Below are 24,731 nucleotides of genomic sequence, written 5' to 3'. Positions count from 1 at the left end.
ACATAAACGGTTTGCTGTACTTCTTCAAGGATGGTATATTATATGAATACAATGAATTCTCAAACGTACTAGTAAGAGCAGGTAAATTCGATCTTTCTTTATTTGGCATAAACTGTCCCAATAAGTCGTGTTCATTTAGGGTACTAGTGAAGAGCTTAAAATATGCTGTGACTCAGTTAGAGAAAGAGACCGGCCAGCAACAAGAGAACTTAATGTAACGTCCCAACGTCCAAACGTCCAACTTAATAAGAGATCTAACTCACTATACTAACAATTTTAATATTGATTTAGATTATACAAACTTTTTAATGCCCCAAAGTCGTCAAATTAGCGGTGTTGGGTCAGAAGAAGAAAAATAACGTCCCAGCGTCCAAACGTCCCAACGTCAACGTCCAAACGTCCCAACGTCAACGTCCAAACGTCCCAACGTCAACGTCCCAACGTCAACGTCCAACGAATAATTTTATTATTTTTCCTTAAATAAATGTTTGCAAAATCTGATCAAAAGCTTGTGAAGCAAGCAAAAAAGAACAGAAAGAAATTCGAACAAATCAAAGGTCAGTTCAAAGAATGGAAAATGAAGCCTATAACTGAATACGAAAAATACAAAAAAGAAGACCAACCAGTTATCGATAAATTAGATGCAATAGGGAAAGACGTAATTGATGCTATAGAAAAAAATCGTGAGATTGAAAAGCAGCTACTACCTTACGATGGGCAATATGACGATATGTTCCCTATACCACCTACTCCTGTGGTAACATCGTTCGAGAGAAGCTTATTTGTTGATGACGCCATCACACCAAAGACACGTAAGAGGTTGGAGCCTATGTTGGAACAAATTGAAGACGATGAACGGCAGAAGATGAAGGCAGTTTCAGACTACTCAACAACTTACCTGGGCCCAAAAGTTTCAAAATACTTAGGCGCTCTGAATGACACAATTTTTGGTCTCCGTTTTGACAATGGGAAGCATTACATGGGTGACTCCGAAGTAACATTCAACAACGATAATATTATGGTGAAGGGTAACTCCTTTAAAGCCAACAATGGGTTTATGAAGCTCCTGACTCAGAAAACCGTATCACCTGAAGAGTACACATCTGACGACCTTGATACCTATACAACTATGTTGAAGGTTACCAATGTGATATATCAGAACAATGATCCAAATGCAAAGCCAAGTCAAGCAGTAGCGAAAAATACAACATCATTAAACCAATATTGCAGTCACTCAAGGAAGAACGTGGTAACTCGACAAACACAAAGGGTGGTATGGGTTTTGTAAAGAGGTATACAGACGAACCAGTCGAGTACGTGTGGATGAATGACGTCAGAGATTTAATTGATAGGCTAATGGTTATTCATGGTGAAGAGAATGCGGGAAATAATAACTACCACAACGAGAAGTTTGGAATAACCAAGATGCTTACGAGTAAATTTAATGACTTCATAGTAAATAATCCAAAGGGGATACCTTACCTAATTAGATTTCTAAACAATCTCCCTCATACATTCTGGAAGGCAGAAAGTTATGGAAAGGGCTTACTGAACACGTTAATTAAAAATCTTCCTGTTGAAATGCATTTACCTGGATACAATTACTTTGGCCCTGGTACCAAACTACACTCCTGGAAATGGAAAAAAGAACACATTGACACCGGTGTGTCAGACCCACCATACTTGCTCCGGACAATGCGAGAGGGCTGTACAAGCAATGATCACACGCACGGCACTGCGGACACACCAGGAACCGCGGTGTTGGCCGTCGAATGGCCCTAGCTGCGCAGCATTTGTGCACCGCCGCCGTCAGTGTCAGCCAGTTTGCCGTGGCATACGGAGCTCCATCGCAGTCTTTAACACTGGTAGCATGCCGCGACAGCGTGGACGTGAACCGTATGTGCAGTTGACGCACTTTGAGCGAGGGCGTATAGTGGGCATGCGGGAGGCCGGGTGGATGTACCGCCGAATTGCTCAACACGTGGGGCGTGAGGTCTCCACAGTACATCGATGTTATCGCCAGTGGTCGGCGGAAGGGGCACGTGCCCGTCGACCTGGGACCGGACCGCAGCGACGCACGGATGCACGCCAAGACCGTAGGATCCTATGCAGTGCCGTAGGGGACCGCACAACCACTTCCCAGCAAATTAGGGATACTGTTGCTCCTGGGGTATCGGCGAGGACCATTCGCAACCGTCTCCATGAAGCTGGGCTACGGTCTCGCACACCGTTAGGCCGTCTTTCGCTCACGCCCCAACATCGTGCAGCCCGCCTCCAGTGGTGTCGCGACAGGCGTGAATGGAGGGACGAATGGAGACGTGTGGTCTTCAGCGATGAGAGTCGCTTCTGCCTTGGTGCCAATGATGGTCGTATGCGTGTTTGGCGCCATGCAGGTGAGCGCCACAATCAGGACTGCATACGACCAAGGCACACAGGGACAACATCTGGCATCATGGTGTGGGGAGCGATCTCCTACACTGGCCGTACACCTCTGGTGATCGTCGAGGGGACACTGAATAGTGCACGGTACATCCAAACCGTCATCGAACCCTGGCCAGCAAGATCTCTGGATCTGTCCCCCATTGAGCATGTTTGGGACTGGATGAAGCGTCGTCTCACGCGGTCTGCACGTCCAGCACGAACGCTGGTTCAACAGAGGCGCCAGGTGGAAATGGCATGGCAAGCCGTTCCACAGGACTACATCCAGCATCTCTACGATCGTCTCCATGGGAGAGTAGCAGCCTGCATTGCTGTGAAAGGTGGATATACACTGTACTAGTGCCGACATTGTGCATGCTCTGTTGCCTCTGTCTATGTGCCTGTGGTTCTGTCAGTGTGATCATGTGGTGTATCTGACCCCAGGAATGTGTCAATAAAGTTTCCCCTTCCTGGGACAATGAATTCACGGTGTTCTTATTTCAATTTCCAGGAGTGTAGAAGAACGATTAGAAAGAGGAGACACTGGAATAAATCTTCTAGAGGAAGCTTGCAAAAGGCAAGATATCGCATACAGGCATCATAAAGATTTGGAACAAAGACATCAAGCTGATAAAGAACTGCACAAAGTGGCAAAGGAAAGGATTTTCAGTAAAGATGCTTCCCTAGGATGAAGATTAGCTTCAACAGCTGTAGCTGGAATAATGTTTGGGAAAAGGAAGCTAGGTCTAGGTTTAGATGATAATGGATGGGCACTGTGAATGTGAATGAAGAGGTGTAATTTTAATGGGTCACAACCCATTAAAATTTAATACGAGTGTAGTACTAAAATTTTTAATGTAATTGAATTAATAAATGACAGGATTTAGTATTGACTATAACATTCCCTCCAGTGGGAATCCGAGAGCGAAATCTATTAAAATAAAACTGTCCAATGATGACCTGAAAAATCATGGCTTTCTAGATGCTTATCTTACAGAGACTCAAATGAAACAGAAAGCTAATAAACTTAAAAAAGGTGGTAGGTTACTGATAACATTTTCTATATCTGTTGTGAAGAAGATACTCGAGTACCTAAACTCTAAGAGATTGAAAGCAGGTTCTGGATTGAATAAGCACGAAGGTGGATTTCTACCACTGATACTTGCAGCGTTGGGAGCAATCGGGTCCTTAGGTGGTGGTGCTGCGGCAATAATAAGTGCTGTGCACAAGAAGCAAAAGGAAGACGCAGAGTTAGCGGAGCAAAAGAGGCATAATCTTGAAATGGAAAAGAAAGCGGGATATGGTATCTTTAAAAAAAAGTCGAAAAAATTGTGCAAAAATATGATCACCCGTTGAGCAACTATGATATAGAGAGGTTAGCAAAGTTTTTAAAAATCAAAACCTTTAGAGGTGTATTCATGGCTGACGAGCTACCATTAGAACCTAAAGAAGATGAATCAGGGGTAGTTAACTTGGCTACATCTGATCACGTAGGTACTCATTGGATATGCTACTTGAAGAGGTGTAATGAAAAATTAGTTTTTGATTCGTTTGGCGGTATTATTCCACTTACATTAGTACACTACTTGGGGCCAGATAGTTTGTTTTATAACAGAAAGAATTCAGAATTTCGACCAGATTATGTCTGGCCATTTGTGTATGCTTGTATTGCAGCTATTTACAGATGGATGGAGTTTTAGTAAAATTCTTGATACAATAAATGAATATATTTGGAAACAAGGGGCATCCTAAAGGTTGCAACATAAACGCTGGAGAATTAGAAAACATCAAAACTGAAGTATCTAAAATTGATCCAAAAATAGAAAGTTTAATTAAACAGTTTCATAAAGAATTATGTAACATTTTTAAGACAACTAAAAGTTATATTGATTTCAAAGGTAGGAGATTAGTAGATTTAAAAGATCCAATAAGTGGTTACGATGCAGTTACGAAACAATATTTAGAAAATGAATTAAATAATCTCGTCACCAAAGCTGAATACACAAGTATTCTAACATTATTGAATAATTACATGAACAAAACCGATCTTAGCCATTACTACAGTAAAAAGGACTAATAGAAACTTTTCTCCGATTATTATACAAAGTATGATCTGACTTCATACATTAACAAAACAGAGGTATCTCTGAATAAAGTATGTGATAAGCAAATTGCTAAATTCACTTTTATGACAGGAGAAGAACGTTTCGAACACATATTTCAGTATGCTATAAATATAAAAAGAATTATTTTAAAGCCTTATGGTGAAGGAAAACCATGTTATAACGACTTTGATTTGAAATTAGTTACCTACTTCGGAGACCAGTCAATAATGCCTATAAGCAATGTTGAATTCTTAGATTTCAAGAGCAAACCAGTACTTATGGTTCCAAACACTAAATTAACAATTGCTCTGAAGAAGTCGGTTAAGAAAGTACCTGTTGAAGCAAAGGTTCTTATATTTGGTGAACTTGCATCAATTACTGATGCTATCGATGAGGGCTTAGAATCTTGATTTTTAATTTTCAATTAAATAAATGATGGATGATAAACATATTTGGTGTCTAAGCTGCAAAAAAAGTTACTACTACACTTCATCCCAAAAGAATTGTGACGAAAACCGGTCGTCATAGGATTGAGGGCTATTGTGCAGAATGTAATATCAAGAAAAGTAAGTTTATAAAAATAAAGTAATGTCTCCAAAAAGTAAAAGTATTCGTGAAGAAATTATACAAGAGCTTCACAAACCAATGAGAAAGACTTTTCTAAGGAAACCTGTTATAGCTTACGGTATAGATGATTTGTGGCAGGCTGACTTGGTTGAGATGCATTCTGGTCACCTTAAAGGTACATCTAAATTCAACAAGGGTATGAAGTATTTACTGACTATAATAGACATCTTTTCAAAGTATGCTTGGGCTATTCCTGTTAAAGATAAATCAGGTAAAAGTATTACCAACGCTTTTAAAGGTATACTACAAGAAAGGACGCTGAAACACTTACAAACAGATAGTAGTATGTGGGTCACTTGGGACCACCCCGTCTTCTAAGGTTAAATTCAACCATAATTTTATTTATCTTTTAAGGTTCCATTTAACCTTAAAAAATTATTTTACTTATCTGTTGGATAATCGTGTTTAACCTTAAATCTTACCTTAAACACATTTTATTTTTAAATCTTATTTAAGATTAAAACCAACCATACCCTGTCCAATGAGGTTTCTAAAAGTAAATCTTGTTTAAGGTGAAAACTAACCATAAAAATTTCTGGAGAATTGTGAAACAATTTATGGTTCAAAGTAACCTTAAAACGTAATCTAAAGTTATCATTAAGATCAACCATAAAAAATTCACAATGTTTTTCTGAAAAATATGAGTAAAATATGGTTCAAAGTCACCACAAAACATAATCAAAAGTGTTGAGAAAGATTAATCTTGTTTAAGATTAAACTTACCCATAAGAAGTATTAAATGTGTGGTGAGAATCATCCATTTTATTTAAATAAACAATCTCAATAGAAAGTGATAAAAATTATGGTTAATCTTAACCTTAAAATGTAATCGAAGATTTTTTCAAAAATTATTCCTATACTTAAACAACACTCTTTTATGGTCCTATTAACCTTAAAAATTATTTCACTCATCTTTATAGAGTGCTCTAAGTTAAGCTTAAAAAATTATGTCACTTATCTTGTTACCTGTGGCCTCATTTAACCTTAATATTATTTATAGTATAATGTTCTTTTATGCTCTATGCCTACCTTAAAAATTATTTTACTTATCTTACCAGTTATAGCCTCTTTTAACCTTAACTTGTCTATTTATCTTATGGTTTGTATCTATCTTACTTTGCTATTTCTTTTGTTATTTAATATCCCCAAGGATATGTTTTAATAATACCACTGACCTCAGACTCAATCATTCTTTTATCATAATCGAATTTGAAATCTTTACTAACATCCTTATTAATCAAGCGTTTAGATTTTGTATCTCTTGTAATCATTTTGTATTTCAATTTAACCTTATCGATGTCCTTATCCACAATATTTTTCATAGTTTTGATGTTCAATGCTTCAGAGTTTTCATAGTTTAACGTGAAACCTTTCACCTTCATCATCTCCTTACCTTTGCTCGTCAAGTATCCGTAGCTCTTAGGTCCTGTAGAGATCCAGTCTGTGATATAATCGTCCTTCCCAAGTTCATCAGTCCGTTCACCCAACATACAACCTGTTTCAACTGTGTTTGAACCATCATCTATATAAACAACACTATCGGTATCGTAGCAGACGACATTTGACCCTAATTTGTCCAGCATATCGTAAAGCCTAAGTCTTGCATTTGAAGTAGTGAATGCTGCTATAAACACGTTGGTAGACAAACTATCCTCAACGAAATGATCTTTATACTTATAGGTGACTTGAACTCTATTGTCATTAATAAATATCATATTGCTTACATCAACTCTGTCATCCCACATTATTTGGTACCACCTTTTAACATCCACTACATATTCACTCTGGGTCAAGTTCTGTGTTTGTCCAAATTTACCCCACAATGAGTTTAAGCAAATCTTTGAAACGGCACGCTTACCAGGATTTGGAAGCACCTCTTCAGGATTCAGATCGATATCAAGGCATTTCTTAACAGCTGCGGTGTACTCTTCAATAGTTTTAAAGTCATCTTTCCACCCACTCGTTTCTAGCTTTATTTTCATAAAGTCCTTAACATATGCTTTAAGTAGATCATTGCTCTTTTCTTCAAAATGCCAAACCTCGTATACTTCAACTATTTTGTAACCTTTCTCTATAGCTTTCTTTACTTCATCTGTGGTCCATGTTCCTATTATTGCTCTTTCACCATCAGAGTGCTGACAAACACCACATTTCTCCTCAAAACACTTTCCTCACAACCCAAATATCAGCTTCTCCTTCTTAACAGGCAGTACTGGATGGTAAAGCTTACGCAATACCTTGCACTTAATCAAACCATACCACTCACTGTTGTAGCTCTTAGGTTTGTATATTTTTATAGGGTGGCCTATTGGATAGTAATCGAAATACTGGACTGTAGGGTAGAGACTGCATACGTCTATGTATCTCATTTTTTTATTCTGCACTTTAAGCTTGCTCGCGTTAGTCCTTCCTCCATAGAAAGCATCTCTAGGGTTCAGTGGCTCTACTATGGGTGTACACTTACTCAACGCGGATCTGTATTCTTTGCTTTTAACCCATTTACATTCCCACATTTCTACTAAATTGTACCCTGCACTTAAAATTTGGTCACATCTTCGCTTTGTTTTCTCGTACAAGTCTCCCATAGTCTCATGGTTAACATTGCTGATCGTATCTTCTTGGTAACAATCAGGGCAACCGTGCCAAAAGCAGCCATGGTATTGGTACACAGTATCGGTCTCTTTGTTGAATCCATCAACCTTTGCCCCACAAATCTTGACTTCACCACCATTCAACGCATGCTGTAAGTTTTCAAAGGTGTTTAGCCACCCAACTGAAGCTTCACTTATCACTTTTTTTTACAGCCATTGTTTTTTCCTGGAGATACTTGGACCTATAAATACCCATACAAACACTGGCTATTGGAATGGGTCAATATTAGCAATTTCCTTTCAAATAAATGAACATAATACTTCTATTATCAATATTATCATTTGTATCTGCTCACGATGAAGCAGCAGTAAAATATTTTCACAGCTTTGGGTACTTGGACTATCAAGAAGATCAACTTTCTCAACTGAGTGAAGAAGCGTACAAAGATGCACTTACGTTATTCCTACAGAAATATCATCTCGTGGCTAATGGTGAGCTGACTGTTGAAACTTTACAATTAATGAAGAACCCGAGGTGTGGCGTGGAAGATAACGTTTTAAGCTTTACTACACACATCTACAAGTGGAATGAAAAGAATATTAAGTGGCATTACTACCTAGCAACTAGAAAAATGTTACAGGTGGCACAATCAGCATTTAAAATGTGGCAAGAATACACGGATATTACTTTTGAGAACAGCAACCAAAGTCCTGATATTGTCATTTTCACTAAGAGAGGAGCACACCGACGCCAAAACTCTGCCCTACAGTTCTGTCAACGAAGTTTTGATGGTAGAGGAAATGTATTAGCTCATGCCGACTTTCCTAACTTGTACAACGACCCCATTGAAATCCACGTTGATCGGGATGAATACTGGTACATGGAAATTGACAGTAACACACCTTGTTCACAGACAAACCTGTTTGTTGTTCTAGTTCACGAGATTGGTCACACGTTAGGTATGGCGCATTCAGATGTCTCTGAATCGGTGATGTACGCCTTTTACAATAGCACTATCACCACCCTATCTGAAGATGATATACGCGGTATCCAAAGGTTATATGGGAAACGTGCTTCTAGCGATACTGAACAGCGCCCTACTCCTACTTCGGCTTCGCCCTCAACTGAAGCAGTCCCTGTAAAGGAACCTGAACTGTGCAGACTGAAGCAGTTTGGAAGTTCTGTAATTGTGAATGAGTTTCTACACATTTTTTATGGAACGTGGGTTTGGATGACTGCTCTTAATAGTAATGACGAGCTTTCAAAACCGCAACTAATCACAGACTGGTTAACGTTTCTACTTCAACAATTCTAAAATGTATCTGCTGTTTTTCAGAGACCATCAGGTGAAGTTGTTCTGATTATTAATAACATGATATATATGGTTCAAATACCGAGCTTATCGTTAAAATCTGGCTACCCAAAAGGAGTATCTGATATAGGGTTGCGACAAAATTCTTTTGTACATGGAGCTGTCAGCACTTACTGTGGCAGAACCTTCATTTTTCATGACCATATATATTTTGCTGAAATAGATGAATGTATCTTTAAAGCAAAGGCTTATGGTGTTATCAGTAAAAGCTTCCCAGGAGTACCTTCAGCCTTTGATTCTGTTTTTAGATACATAAACGGTTTGCTGTACTTCTTCAAGGATGGTATATTATATGAATACAATGAATTCTCAAACGTACTAGTAAGAGCAGGTAAATTCGATCTTTCTTTATTTGGCATAAACTGTCCCAATAAGTCGTGTTCATTTAGGGTACTAGTGAAGAGCTTAAAATATGCTGTGACTCAGTTAGAGAAAGAGACCGGCCAGCAACAAGAGAACTTAATGTAACGTCCCAACGTCCAAACGTCCAACTTAATAAGAGATCTAACTCACTATACTAACAATTTTAATATTGATTTAGATTATACAAACTTTTTAATGCCCCAAAGTCGTCAAATTAGCGGTGTTGGGTCAGAAGAAGAAAAATAACGTCCCAGCGTCCAAACGTCCCAACGTCAACGTCCAAACGTCCCAACGTCAACGTCCAAACGTCCCAACGTCAACGTCCCAACGTCAACGTCCAACGAATAATTTTATTATTTTTCCTTAAATAAATGTTTGCAAAATCTGATCAAAAGCTTGTGAAGCAAGCAAAAAAGAACAGAAAGAAATTCGAACAAATCAAAGGTCAGTTCAAAGAATGGAAAATGAAGCCTATAACTGAATACGAAAAATACAAAAAAGAAGACCAACCAGTTATCGATAAATTAGATGCAATAGGGAAAGACGTAATTGATGCTATAGAAAAAAATCGTGAGATTGAAAAGCAGCTACTACCTTACGATGGGCAATATGACGATATGTTCCCTATACCACCTACTCCTGTGGTAACATCGTTCGAGAGAAGCTTATTTGTTGATGACGCCATCACACCAAAGACACGTAAGAGGTTGGAGCCTATGTTGGAACAAATTGAAGACGATGAACGGCAGAAGATGAAGGCAGTTTCAGACTACTCAACAACTTACCTGGGCCCAAAAGTTTCAAAATACTTAGGCGCTCTGAATGACACAATTTTTGGTCTCCGTTTTGACAATGGGAAGCATTACATGGGTGACTCCGAAGTAACATTCAACAACGATAATATTATGGTGAAGGGTAACTCCTTTAAAGCCAACAATAGGTTTATGAAGCACCTGACTCAGAAAACCGTATCACCTGAAGAGTACACATCTGACGACCTTGATACCTATACAACTATGTTGAAGGTTACCAATGTGATATATCAGAACAATGATCCAAATGCAAAGCCAAGTCAAGCAGTAGCGAAAAATACAACATCATTAAACCAATATTGCAGTCACTCAAGGAAGAACGTGGTAACTCGACAAACACAAAGGGTGGTATGGGTTTTGTAAAGAGGTATACAGACGAACCAGTCGAGTACGTGTGGATGAATGACGTCAGAGATTTAATTGATAGGCTAATGGTTATTCATGGTGAAGAGAATGCGGGAAATAATAACTACCACAACGAGAAGTTTGGAATAACCAAGATGCTTACGAGTAAATTTAATGACTTCATAGTAAATAATCCAAAGGGGATACCTTACCTAATTAGATTTCCAAACAATCTCCCTCATACATTCTGGAAGGCAGAAAGTTATGGAAAGGGCTTACTGAACACGTTAATTAAAAATCTTCCTGTTGAAATGCATTTACCTGGATACAACTACTTTGGCCCTGGTACCAAACTACACTCCTGGAAATGGAAAAAAGAACACATTGACACCGGTGTGTCAGACCCACCATACTTGCTCCGGACAATGCGAGAGGGCTGTACAAGCAATGATCACACGCACGGCACTGCGGACACACCAGGAACCGCGGTGTTGGCCGTCGAATGGCCCTAGCTGCGCAGCATTTGTGCACCGCCGCCGTCAGTGTCAGCCAGTTTGCCGTGGCATACGGAGCTCCATCGCAGTCTTTAACACTGGTAGCATGCCGCGACAGCGTGGACGTGAACCGTATGTGCAGTTGACGCACTTTGAGCGAGGGCGTATAGTGGGCATGCGGGAGGCCGGGTGGATGTACCGCCGAATTGCTCAACACGTGGGGCGTGAGGTCTCCACAGTACATCGATGTTATCGCCAGTGGTCGGCGGAAGGGGCACGTGCCCGTCGACCTGGGACCGGGCCGCAGCGACGCACGGATGCACGCCAAGACCGTAGGATCCTATGCAGTGCCGTAGGGGACCGCACAACCACTTCCCAGCAAATTAGGGATACTGTTGCTCCTGGGGTATCGGCGAGGACCATTCGCAACCGTCTCCATGAAGCTGGGCTACGGTCCCGCACACCGTTAGGCCGTCTTCCGCTCACGCCCCAACATCGTGCAGCCCGCCTCCAGTGGTGTCGCGACAGGCGTGAATGGAGGGACGAATGGAGACGTGTGGTCTTCAGCGATGAGAGTCGCTTCTGCCTTGGTGCCAATGATGGTCGTATGCGTGTTTGGCGCCATGCAGGTGAGCGCCACAATCAGGACTGCATACGACCAAGGCACACAGGGACAACATCTGGCATCATGGTGTGGGGAGCGATCTCCTACACTGGCCGTACACCTCTGGTGATCGTCGAGGGGACACTGAATAGTGCACGGTACATCCAAACCGTCATCGAACCCTGGCCAGCAAGATCTCTGGATCTGTCCCCCATTGAGCATGTTTGGGACTGGATGAAGCGTCGTCTCACGCGGTCTGCACGTCCAGCACGAACGCTGGTTCAACAGAGGCGCCAGGTGGAAATGGCATGGCAAGCCGTTCCACAGGACTACATCCAGCATCTCTACGATCGTCTCCATGGGAGAGTAGCAGCCTGCATTGCTGTGAAAGGTGGATATACACTGTACTAGTGCCGACATTGTGCATGCTCTGTTGCCTCTGTCTATGTGCCTGTGGTTCTGTCAGTGTGATCATGTGGTGTATCTGACCCCAGGAATGTGTCAATAAAGTTTCCCCTTCCTGGGACAATGAATTCACGGTGTTCTTATTTCAATTTCCAGGAGTGTAGAAGAACGATTAGAAAGAGGAGACACTGGAATAAATCTTCTAGAGGAAGCTTGCAAAAGGCAAGATATCGCATACAGGCATCATAAAGATTTGGAACAAAGACATCAAGCTGATAAAGAACTGCACAAAGCGGCAAAGGAAAGGATTTTCAGTAAAGATGCTTCCCTAGGATGAAGATTAGCTTCAACAGCTGTAGCTGGAATAATGTTTGGGAAAAGGAAGCTAGGTCTAGGTTTAGATGATAATGGATGGGCACTGTGAATGTGAATGAAGAGGTGTAATTTTAATGGGTCACAACCCATTAAAATTTAATACGAGTGTAGTACTAAAATTTTTAATGTAATTGAATTAATAAATGACAGGATTTAGTATTGACTATAACATTCCCTCCAGTGGGAATCCGAGAGCGAAATCTATTAAAATAAAACTGTCCAATGATGACCTGAAAAATCATGGCTTTCTAGATGCTTATCTTACAGAGACTCAAATGAAACAGAAAGCTAATAAACTTAAAAAAGGTGGTAGGTTACTGATAACATTTTCTATATCTGTTGTGAAGAAGATACTCGAGTACCTAAACTCTAAGAGATTGAAAGCAGGTTCTGGATTGAATAAGCACGAAGGTGGATTTCTACCACTGATACTTGCAGCGTTGGGAGCAATCGGGTCCTTAGGTGGTGGTGCTGCGGCAATAATAAGTGCTGTGCACAAGAAGCAAAAGGAAGACGCAGAGTTAGCGGAGCAAAAGAGGCATAATCTTGAAATGGAAAAGAAAGCGGGATATGGTATCTTTAAAAAAAAGTCGAAAAAATTGTGCAAAAATATGATCACCCGTTGAGCAACTATGATATAGAGAGGTTAGCAAAGTTTTTAAAAATCAAAACCTTTAGAGGTGTATTCATGGCTGACGAGCTACCATTAGAACCTAAAGAAGATGAATCAGGGGTAGTTAACTTGGCTACATCTGATCACGTAGGTACTCATTGGATATGCTACTTGAAGAGGTGTAATGAAAAATTAGTTTTTGATTCGTTTGGCGGTATTATTCCACTTACATTAGTACACTACTTGGGGCCAGATAGTTTGTTTTATAACAGAAAGAATTCAGAATTTCGACCAGATTATATCTGGCCATTTGTGTATGCTTGTATTGCAGCTATTTACAGATGGATGGAGTTTTAGTAAAATTCTTGATACAATAAATGAATATATTTGGAAACAAGGGGCGTCCTAAAGGTTGCAACATAAACGCTGGAGAATTAGAAAACATCAAAACTGAAGTACCTAAAATTGATCCAAAAATAGAAAGTTTAATTAAACAGTTTCATAAAGAATTATGTAACATTTTTAAGACAACTAAAAGTTATATTGATTTCAAAGGTAGGAGATTAGTAGATTTAAAAGATCCAATAAGTGGTTACGATGCAGTTACGAAACAATATTTAGAAAATGAATTAAATAATCTCGTCACCAAAGCTGAATACACAAGTATTCTAACATTATTGAATAATTACATGAACAAAACCGATCTTAGCCATTACTACAGTAAAAAGGACTAATAGAAACTTTTCTCCGATTATTATACAAAGTATGATCTGACTTCATACATTAACAAAACAGAGGTATCTCTGAATAAAGTATGTGATAAGCAAATTGCTAAATTCACTTTTATGACAGGAGAAGAACGTTTCGAACACATATTTCAGTATGCTATAAATATAAAAAGAATTATTTTAAAGCCTTATGGTGAAGGAAAACCATGTTATAACGACTTTGATTTGAAATTAGTTACCTACTTCGGAGACCAGTCAATAATGCCTATAAGCAATGTTGAATTCTTAGATTTCAAGAGCAAACCAGTACTTATGGTTCCAAACACTAAATTAACAATTGCTCTGAAGAAGTCGGTTAAGAAAGTACCTGTTGAAGCAAAGGTTCTTATATTTGGTGAACTTGCATCAATTACTGATGCTATCGATGAGGGCTTAGAATCTTGATTTTTAATTTTCAATTAAATAAATGATGGATGATAAACATATTTGGTGTCTAAGCTGCAAAAAAAGTTACTACTACACTTCATCCCAAAAGAATTGTGACGAAAACCGGTCGTCATAGGATTGAGGGCTATTGTGCAGAATGTAATATCAAGAAAAGTAAGTTTATAAAAATAAAGTAATGTCTCCAAAAAGTAAAAGTATTCGTGAAGAAATTATACAAGAACTTCACAAGCCAATGAGAAAGACTTTTCTAAGGAAACCTGTTATAGCTTACGGTATAGATGATTTGTGGCAGGCTGACTTGGTTGAGATGCATTCTGGTCACCTTAAAGGTACATCTAAATTCAACAAGGGTATGAAGTATTTACTGACTATAATAGACATCTTTTCAAAGTATGCTTGGGCTATTCCTGTTAAAGATAAATCAGGTAAAAGTATTACCAACGCTTTTAAAGGTATACTACAAGAAAGGACGCTGAAACACTTACAAACAGATAATGGCAAAGAATTCTACAACAAACACTTCAAAGAGCTCATGAAACTTACAGGTGTAAATCATTACTCTACATTTACAGAACTTAAGGCTTCAGTAGTTGAAAGGTTCAACAGGACTTTAAAGGAAAAAATGTGGAAACAATTTGCACTCCAGGGCAATCGAACGTGGATTGACTTGCTGCCTAAACTGGTATATGACTGCAACAACAGAAAACATAGGACAATAGGGATGAAACCTATAGACGTAGATGAAAAGAATGCAAAAAATGTGGTGAAGGCCGCTTTTACAGCGGAACTCAAAACAGATCCACCCAAGTTCAAGATAGGTGATAAAGTTCCCATCAGTAAATTGAAAGGTTTGTTCGAAAAAGGTTATACTGCTAATTGGTTGACAGAAATATTTGAAGTGAGTCAGATCAGTAATACAAATCCGCCTACATACAAGTTGAAAGACACGAGTGGAGAAGAAATCAGAGGAAGCTTCTACAAACAGGAGTTACAAAAGACAAAGTATCCAGATGTGTATCTTGTAGAAAAAGTTTTAAGGAAAAAGGGTGACAAAGTATTTGTTAAGTGGCTAGGTTTTGATAGCTCACACAATCGTTGGGTAAACAGAAAAAATGTGGTATTTTAATGGTTAAAAAACCATTAAAATCTGGTAAAAGTTTTAATTTTATTACGGTACCTACCGTCATGCCGCTTTCGAGTCATGTCAACAGTTATGAATCCAAAGTCCTCGTTCCACACCTTACTGCAAAGCTCTTTAAAGTCATTCCATTTAAAGTCTCCACCTACAAATTCGTCGTAGATGTGCTTCAAATTAATGTCATCTTGTCTAAATATTTTCAAGAAGTTAAGGTTTTCTCTCACCAACTGCTTGGGTATTTTAGGATACGTTTGCGCTAAGTAGAAACAGTCAATGTTCTTATGTCTTCCTCTGGTAAAGTATTCTCTTACAATATCTTGGTTTTCTGATATAATGTCGTCAAACACCACAACAGAGTGGTCTTCACACTCATCTAATGGTATAATGTCATCACAGTTACTAACAAATGTAGCTACCTTCTCGTTGCGTTCATTTTTAATTCTTTCACATTTTTCCATAAGATGATTGTACTTAAACTGTTCTAAGCTTTTCGAGTAGATGTACAAGGGCTTAATATTGTTCCAGTTAAGCCAGCCTGGGCACAACAGATAGTTATCAACCATTAATGTTGTTTTACCACAGCCACTAGGCCCCACGATAGCACAACGAATCGAACTAGGTAATAACTTCCCATGTCTACTCGCAGTTCGTTTTTCTGGGATTCTGATTTTTGGATCCCAGTCAGTTGTATCTTTAGTCATTTTACTTTTTTATTTACTACTTATTATTTAATTAATAAATGAATAGAATTTTTGAAATTAGTGGTACATCCTCAACCTTAAGAAAGCGGCTAAATGTACCAATAAGAAACATGTATACAAAGGTTGGTTTGGTCGGATTTTATTCAACATTCTTAACTCCAAATGTCACAAAGTATAATAACAGATTCCACTATGAGAAAGATGGTGTGGTTCACACTTTAAATATTAATCCAGGACAGTACAGTCTAGACAACTTGGAGAGGTCTATTCAGAGTCTGGAACCTTTCAATGCTAGTAATATAAAGATTAAGGCTAACGAAATCCTAAATAGAGTTGAGATACAAAGCTGTATTTTAACATGGAATGTAGTATTGGTAATATGCTAGGTTTTAGAGGTGAAATTGCTGACCCTGCAACAAACGTAGTTGCAAATGAGTTACCAAAAATAATTACATTCGAAAAAATTAAAGTGCATTTTAACTTAGCTGATGGTATGTTTGTAAAGGATTCTGACCACTTTCATCGAGAAACAAACATTATTGCTTCTTTTAAACCCAAATTGGAGGCGTGTGGTCACTTACAGTTTGGTAGTCCTATAATACACGAACCGAGTTATCCATTATTTTTCCCTGTGCACGACAAAGATCAAAATTTTGCTATTACTATAACGGATGAGAAAGACTGTGTCATAGATTTTGGTGGAGCTACAGTGACTGTTCTTTTAGAAATGCTTTAAAATTAAAATATTACAGTAAATAAAATGAATAAAATAGAAAGCTATCAGTGGCAGTCTTTTCCAGTAAACGAGAAGACTAGAAATAATTTGAACCTCCCGAACAAAGATGTAGAAATAGACATCAAAGTTGGTGATGGTTGGTTTGACAACAATGCTTACTTGTATTTGACATATAACGTTACTCATGCAAATAGATCAGATTACACTTCTTACGAAGGCAAATCGATTGTTAAACTCGTTGACAACTTTCCGACACAGTTATGGAGTGCAGTGATTGTTAAGAAAAGAGGTCACATAATTTATAGGTTAGAGTATCCAAGCATTTCTTCAACGTATTTATGTCATCTTACTTCTTCTCTCGACGATGACATTAGATTCGAGGGCAATTTCATTAACAATGGTAAGTTACGAAGAAAGGAAAACGAGGTGTTGTATCCATTAAAAATGTTGGGTGGATTTTTTAAGGATTGCAAAGAAATCATGTGGGAAGGTGACTTAACAGTAACATTTGTGGGAAGCGCAAATGCTGGCGATGCCTTGTTTAGATGGTTTTCAAAAAATAATAGTGGTGCAGATATTGAAGGCTCTCGACCTGAGTTGGGTAAAGTAACCATTACAAATATGGAGATTCGAGTACCCATTGTTAAGTATGAGCCTAATTATGAACTAGAGCTAAGAGAAAAGATGCTAATGGACCCTAAGATTCCGATTTCATTTTTTGATCTTCAGACGCAGGAAATAGCAGGAATTAATAGTAAGAGAAACTTTGAGGTAGATATAACGAATTACTATAATTCTATGGAGTTTGACATGCCTTACTTTGTGTTTGTGGTGTTTCAGACCAACAGGAAAGGAAACCAAGATGCGGACTCTTCGGATCACGTTCATCTCCAAAACATTTATCTAAAGAATGGTAGAAATGAGATATTTCCTGAAGAACTGTGGAACATAGATCCTTCAGACACTTGTTTAAAGGCATATAATGCATTTGCAGACTTTAAGAGAATAACTGAATTGAAAGATGACCATAAAATTAGTGCATACAATTTCATTAATTCGTACCCTGTTTATGTAATAAATATGAGCAGGGGTAAGAATGTTGTCACTGCACAAAAAACAGCAATGAAATTATCAGGGACTTTCAATTCGCCAATTCCTGACAACACTTTAGCATACATAATTATGTATGGTAAAAGAAACTTGACTTATGATCTTAAGCATGGACTAATTACTGAAAACGTTTGATGGAGAAGTTTTAATTTTAATGCAAAAATCGTTGCTTTAGAGTACCTTTAAGCTGTCTACAAAAAATAGCTAGAGTACTGGCGTAAGTTAAGGTAGACACAATCTTAAAATCAATTAAGATAAATAGACAAGTTAAGGTTAAAAGAGGCTGTAATTGGTAAGATAAGTTAAGGTAAGGTTTCACCTTAAATAAGATTAATATAGGTAAAATAAGTTAAGGTGGACACAAACCACAATCTTAAATAAGATTAAGATAATTTTTTATGGTTAATAGGACCATAAAAAAGTGTTGTTTAAGTACAGGAATAATTCTTGAAAAAATCTTCGATTACATTTTAAGGTTAAGATTAACCATAATTTTTATCACTTTTTATTGAGACTTTATTTAAATAAAATGGCTCACCACACATTTAATACTTTTTATGGGTAAGTTTAATCTTAAACAAGATTAATCTTTCTCAACCCTTTTGATTATGTTTTGTGGTGACTTTGAACCATATTTTACTCATATTTTTCAAGAAAACTTTGTGAATTTTTTATGGTTGATCTTTAGATTACGTTTTAAGGTTACTTTGAACCATAAATTGTTTCACAGTTCTCCAGAAATTTTTATGGTTAGTTTTCACCTTAAACAAGATTTACTTTTAGAAACCTCATTGGACAGGGTATGGTTGGTTTTAATCTTAAATAAGATTTAAAAATAAAATGTGTTTAAGGTAAGATTTAAGGTTAAACACGATTATACAACAGATAAGTAAAATAATTTTTTAAGGTTAAATGGAACCTTAAAAGATAAATAAAATTATGTTTGAATTTAACCTTAGAAGAGGGGGTGTTCCCAAGTGACCCACATACTACTTTAGATTACGTTTTAAGGTTACTTTGAACCATAAATTGTTTCACAGTTCTCCAGAAATTTTTATGGTTAGTTTTCACCTTAAACAAGATTTACTTTTAGAAACCTCATTGGACAGGGTATGGTTGGTTTTAATCTTAAATAAGATTTAAAAATAAAATGCGTTTAAGGTAAGATTTAAGGTTAAACACGATTATCCAACAGATAAGTAAAATAATTTTTTAAGGTTAAATGGAACCTTGAAAGATAAAAAAATTATGTTTGAATTTAACCTTAGAAGAGGGGGTGTTCCCAAGTGACCCACATACTACTCGTGTACATTCTTGCTTCTTAGTTGCACGATTAACTAACGACTATAAGGCCGACATACTTAGAACATTTACCAGTTCTGCTAATGAGATTTTAATGCAGCATTTTGGTTTACTTGAAAATAAATTATAGATTTAAAGTACTTTCTGTGAGATACCAGATGACTCAGTGGTTAGTTTATGTGACAGCTACACGATTTCATCACGACGCTACTAATGAGTGACAATTTACAATGTTGCTTTTGCACTGTATCTGTTTTATATCTGCACAGTTTTTCTGTATTATTCTGGAAAGTAAAACATGTTTTAGTAGTAACTTTGTGGTATAGCTACAATGAGACAGCCTTTTCTGTAGCACAACAATACGTTACAGTACAGTACTTACTTCATCACGGCAATAAGTGTAGTAACTAAGATATCTATACGCAAAGCATTTCACTCTTGTTTATCATGAGGTAAGTACATTGACTTCTGTAGAATTTAGCTTTCGGAGAACGATAACTACGACACTTCCACAGAGATTATCTTACAACACGACGCACAGTTTAGCGCTACAGTACGTGTATTTGAGTGACTAATTTTGTACTTAAAACATTTATTTTTAAAGATATTTGAAATACAATGATACAAAGGTTTTCCGTGATACATTTCATTCCATTGCTGTAATCTGTAACATCTGAGGATATAATTACATTAATCCTCAGGGAGGTACGTGCTTACTTTGTGTACCATGTGTCTGGAAAGCACAAGGAGCCCTAGCTAATATGGTATTTGCTTATACAACTTTACACATCTGTACCATATTTCTGTAACACATAAATTACACATCTATCTGATCATTTAACTGGGAGAGACAAACATTTATTTTACTACATCAGTGACAGATGTTTACGTAATTACACAGGTGGATAACTTTACACTTATGAAATTGTATTTTGTCTGTGCAGTGTGAACCCTTCATATTTTTCGGAACCATTGTGATACTGTGAGAGCTTTGAATGATGTATTTGGTATGGGATCATGATTTTTAAAGTACGTTTGAGGTAGATGACACTTTTGACATGAGCAGAGAATTTTTTTAAGTTTTGAAATTATGTGAGGAAGCTACGACGATTTTGAGAGTTGACTGAGGTGTTACGATGTTATTATTACGATGACTATGTGTATTATGCTGTTGAGGTATATTTATCATCAATAAGCTGATGCTATATGAGGAATTTGATTATGCTACAGATTTATTATGATGAAATATTGAAGAAGTGTCTACGAATATGTATATGTGTAATAAAGCAAGGAATAATAAGTAGTGGTTATGGACTCTGATTTGTGAAAAAAGATGTCGGAAACCCAGAATCGTACTTTAAGAGTTAAGAAATGTGTGTATATGCGTGAAAGTATCACTATGCTGGCGAAAATTTTTTGGACACTATTATATTTAAATGATTTTATTTCTACAGATTTGTAACGCAAATTCTTGACCTGTGTATTTTTTTTACATGAGACTGCCACTGTAGCGGAAACTGGTGTCGTAAATATTTCGATAAGATAGTTAAGTGACCACCTGCACGTAGTGCATCGTGGGCACCCAGCTGCGCGACAAGCATCTGACAAAAGAAAGCCATTAGTGTGTGCCTCTCAGAGGCACAGGTGGAGAGAAAAAAAAGGAGGCCATTATCCTCGCTATTGAAATTCCTTTGTAGAAAGCATCGTAAATACGACACCCTCAAACCTGAAAACATGATTACACTGTAGAGTTCTTAATTTATGATATTTACTGAAATCAAATGATGAGAAACATTTTATATCTATTGTCTTTCTAGCTGAGAGATTGCTCATTTTGTTTAATATCTATTTTCTAGCTGCACTGCAGCATTGGTTAAAATAAAATTTAATAGATGTACTAATATAGTTATTTTATATCTACAGACCCAGCAAAAAGAATTATGACCTACTTCCAAGAAAACGAGGGAACATAAATAGGCATTTCCCTTCACAGGAACTGCATAAATAATTTTTTTTACAATTTGGTAGCTTGTCTGCTAGTGTATGTTCTCGTGATGCATCACTCTAGTGTTAAGATGTGACATAGGTATTAAACATTTTTACTGTAATATTTTTTCTGCTTCAGCTTTGTCATGTTTAGGTAAAAGTTATTGCATTTGCTCCTGCTGTTTACCAGGCATAATGATACTGAATTTGACTTTGTATTACTCTGTTAAGCCAGTTTTACTACGGATTTATTTTTTCTTGTTTCCTGCGCATTGCCTTATATTAGTTGTAATATTGCTGCGTTTCTTTGCCAATTTCCATTTTTTTATCATTGTTGTTTGTGTTAATTGTTTTGTGCTGCTGCATTGCCTTGTCCCTTAGTTTACCATCTGAGCTCAGTAGATTTAAGTTAGCTTAAGAGGGGGTAGCCTATATAAAAGGATGAGTTGCGATGAATTGGAAGAAATGCACTGAGAGGTTATACGAAAAATGTACAGAAAGCAGGTATAGGTAGGATTCTCTTGTAAATAAATGATGAGGTAAGATACTGGAAAATAAATGATGAGGTAAGAAATATGTGAACATATAAATACAGAAAGCGTGCTTGGATAGGATTTTTTTGGTGGAAACAAATGTTGAAATAAGACGAAAGATCTATGGAATTAAGTTTTGGGTTGGACTGCAGTACCAAATGTTGCACTGAAAACAAACCCTGCCCTTTCCTCTTGTATTATCCCACTATGTGTTTGTGTACCCTTGTGTATTTGTTTTCTTCCTGTCTATGTACTGTTCATAGAATTTTTTCTCTTCTAATACTAAGCTACACTCACTATGATGAGGAATACTGTTATCCTCAAATATAATTTGCATTAATAACATGTTATTTACTTAGTAAATATGTTTACACATTATTTATTCTGTTTTGTTCAAATGCCCTTGTGTGAAGTTGGTGTTGCAAACGTTATTCTGATCTTTTATGTATGTACTTATGTCATAATTTTTGTAACACTGATGTATTTCTTATTTTGATTCTTTTGTAAAGCCTGTATTACTATAAATGTTGTCTGTATTGTTATGTTCTTTAATGATGTATTTTGTACGTTTGTTATTGTATTCTCATGTTATAAAATTGTAATTGACACCATTAAGTAACTTGTAAATTACATTTCACTGCACATGTTTCTGTTGGTCATAGTATATGGACAATATGTGAGAAGTAGAGACTGATAGTGTTTGCACAGGTGTTAATAATTCAGCAAGGGACTGGACAACAGCATTGCTGGTTCTAAGGACAATTCCAAAAACTTTGTGTGTGCACAAGTGGTGGTTTATGGACTTGCTATATTATCCGCAAGACTCTTCAATGGTGATTGTGCGCCTGCACAGTCAAACAGATGGCTGCTGGCTATCTCTACAAGGACTGAAGTGGGTCTACACCTTTGATGACTCACCAATACCATTATTTCTACAAGGACTGCAGTGGGTCTGCACCTCTGGTAGCCCACCAATACCGTAATCTCTACCAGGACTACAACGGATCTACTCTGTGTTGACCTACCTACCAATAGTCTTCAAAACTTCGACTGTCTCTGCTGTGGGTTTGCTCTGTTGTGACCCATTACCTGTCTGCATGTCAATAGTCAGCACTGTCTTTCTGTTGGAAGGACAACACTACTTCTTCAAGACTGCATGGAAATCCACTACTTCCATGTGCATTTTCTTTTATTGCTCAGTCTTTGAGAAAAACACTGCTATTTTACTGTGATGAATGATCAAGACTGCCTATATGCACTGTGAGAAAATTTTAGCTTTTGACCAACATTGTGTCAATACGTGTGTGCATTTGATATCTTTGTTATTGTAATTATGAAAAGAGTTTTCAAATCTGTATTGGCCACTGCCCAAAACAATTTGTAAAATTTTTTGTGGGGGGCATGGGGCTATGTAAGTAGGCTGTTTAGGTTTTCTTATTGGTAACGCCATGTAGCGCTCTGTATGAAAATCGCTGGCTGTGCTGAGTGCAGTCTGTGGCTGGTCTGCATTGTTGTCAGCCATTGTAGTGTTGGGCAGCGGCAGCTGGCTGTTAGCGGCGCTTAGCATTGTGCAGTTGGAGGCGAGCCGCCAGGAGTGGTGGATATGAGGAGAGAAATGGCGGAGTTTTGAAATTTGTAAGAATGGATGTCATGAACTGATATATATATTATGACTATTAAGGTAAATACATTGTTTGTTCTCTCTTAAAATCTTTCATTCGCTAACTGTGCCTATCAGTAGTTAGTGCCTTCCGTAGTTTGAATCTTTTATTTAGCTGGCAGTAGTGGCGCTCGCTGTATTGCAGTAGTTCGAGTAACAAAGATTTTTGGTGAGGTAAGTGATTTGTGAAAGGTATAGGTTAATGTTAGTCAGGGAAATTTTTTTGTAGGGATTTTTGAAAGTCAGATTGCGTTGCACTAAAAATATTGTGTGTCTGTTTAAGGACAGTCTTGTACAATTTTTCTAAGGGGCGTTTCAAAGTTTATTAAAATAAAATACAAGTGAAAATGTAAATACTTTTACATATAAGTGGTGGTATCTTTCAAGAATAACATTACTCTATGTAGCCGCATTCAGCCGCAGTGACCGCCTCCATTCTTATCCTGAAGCTATCGCACGCACTCTTTAAAACGGTGCTGTCTATATCCGGGAGTGCTGCTTCGATAGCGGTGTGTATAGATGTGACATTAGGGTGCCTCTTCTTACTGGTAACTCTTTCAACTACGCTCCAAACGTAGTAGTCGAGGAGATTCAAATCCGGGCTATTTGGGGACCAGAACCCCTTTGACCTTAACATGTCTACGTTATCAGAGATCCAGTTTTGGACTACATGGCTCGTATCAGGCGGTGCACCGTCCTGTTGAAAGACGTGTTGTCTCCTGGAGGCCACAGTTACTATCTACGGTTTCAGAACATCTGTCAAAACTTGCAGATAAATTTCTTTTGTGACAATTTGTCCCTTTTCAAAGAAATGTGGTGGCATGATATCACCCTCACTGGACACAACGCCTAGGACTTGAGTCTCAAATTTCTCGGAAGTATTGTACTTAGTCGTAATTTCGTAGACAGTCGATCTCGGGTGTACGAAGAGTCAATGGGCGAACGCCCAACGGCAAGACTTTCGACAATCGCAGCTTTTCGGTTGTACTCCGCACTTTTCCGTTATATGTCGGTCATTTTGAGGTTCTGACTGTTTACTAGACGCCTATGGCTTTCAAGAAAGCCAATCTGGACCTCCGCCGGAAGTACGATATGGCGGGAAATTCAAATTGAATTTTGTCCGGATTTAAGTGCCGCTGACTGTATTTAACACATCACAACAGCAATGATTATAGGAAACAATGTTATATTAGCAATGTATCACGAGGGTCAAATTACTTTAACGTGTGTAGTATCGTAATCTACAATACTTCGCCAAAAAACGA

This window comes from Schistocerca gregaria, chromosome 7 (genome assembly GCF_023897955.1).
Source record: "Schistocerca gregaria isolate iqSchGreg1 chromosome 7, iqSchGreg1.2, whole genome shotgun sequence".
Classification (NCBI taxonomy): Eukaryota; Metazoa; Arthropoda; class Insecta; order Orthoptera; family Acrididae; genus Schistocerca; species Schistocerca gregaria.
This window is presented reverse-complemented; position numbering follows the sequence as displayed.